Source organism: Eriocheir sinensis, chromosome 1 (assembly GCF_024679095.1).
Source record: "Eriocheir sinensis breed Jianghai 21 chromosome 1, ASM2467909v1, whole genome shotgun sequence".
Classification (NCBI taxonomy): domain Eukaryota; kingdom Metazoa; phylum Arthropoda; class Malacostraca; order Decapoda; family Varunidae; genus Eriocheir; species Eriocheir sinensis.
In genome coordinates this window covers 13538664-13540041 of record NC_066509.1, presented here as the reverse complement: position 1 = coordinate 13540041, position 1378 = coordinate 13538664, and positions in this window count along the sequence as shown.

The window sequence follows — 1378 nt, the reverse complement described above, 5'->3', positions numbered from 1 at the left end:
GGTTTTCGAGTTCTTGCACCGCCACCCTCCCCTGTAGGATAACGTAAGAGTGAAGGATATGAATGAATTACAAGAAGGGAAGGATAAATAAAGCCTGTAAGGGTGAGCGAAAAAAAAGAGGGTTGGGGTCAATGTTAAAGGATGTAGTGAGGGCGGAGGGGGCGAAGTGAAAAGAAAAAGGCATAGCTGAAGGATTAGGTAATGGAGGAAACAGCTAAAAATTGAGTGAGGAGGGTGTGAAGAGGAGGGTTAGGGTGAGGAAGAAATGATTACTTTTATTGTTTCTGCTATTATTATTATTATTTATTGATTTGATTTTTGCCACTTTCCTGCTGGTATTACAAATTTAGCCAGTATGATAAACCACCATAACCAGTGCCATGAGTCATAAATCTTTCAGGGGGAAAGACCAAGACACCTCTCTATCCGAAACTGACCTCTCATATGGCCACTCAACTCAACTTAGTGTAATTTTTCATTTGTATTTAGCCTTGGTCTCCTTCCTTTACTGTAAAAACAACCGCGCGCGTACACTCACACACACACACACACACACACACACACACACAACGTACCTGTCGTCTGGAAGCTGCCAGAGCACGAACTAAATCATCTCTCTGTCGGGAACGGAGAGTCGTTATGGTACACTGTAATAAAAAACATTTTGTGCCAACAACCGCCGATGTAATCATGTGATTGGCTCATTTGAATCATTATGCAATTGTCCGGCGCAGCGAAGAGTCAACGTACCTTTGTGTTGAGAGCCACGGACGTGTTGGTGAGCGTAAAGAGGAGTTGCATGTTCATGAACAGGTAAATGCAGGTAATGGTCCGTGCTTTCCACCCCACGAACGGGAACAGCGACACGTAGAACAGCGTCAAGATGCTTGTAAACATAGACATCACCATGGTCATGACAACTGCCGGGGCGAAGTACTTATTTAGGCGGCGGTGGAAACATTGTAATTGAAGAAGGCGTCGCCCGATGCTGTAAAAGTCTTCATCCGTGAGGGGCAGTTCCCGTTGTTCCTCAGGCTCGGGTAATGCAATGGACTGGATGACTATCCTCTCATCATTCAGAACTAAGCTTTCCTGACTTATGATCTTGTCTGTTGCACTTGAATAAGCTAGCGTGATAACGTTGATGCAGTTGTTGTACAGGATAGGAATCATAGCGAACAGCACGTTTTTGAACAAGTGGGTCAGAATGGTCAGAATGGAAACACATGATATCATACTGAAGTCCCAGCTTGACGCCACCTCCGTGAAACACACCACGATGATAAGCACTGCCAGAACGATGATTAGGAACATGATGGACACCTCTCTTGCTGGGACGCCCCGAAGATCATAGTCTCGGCACACTTTGTCTGCGTGA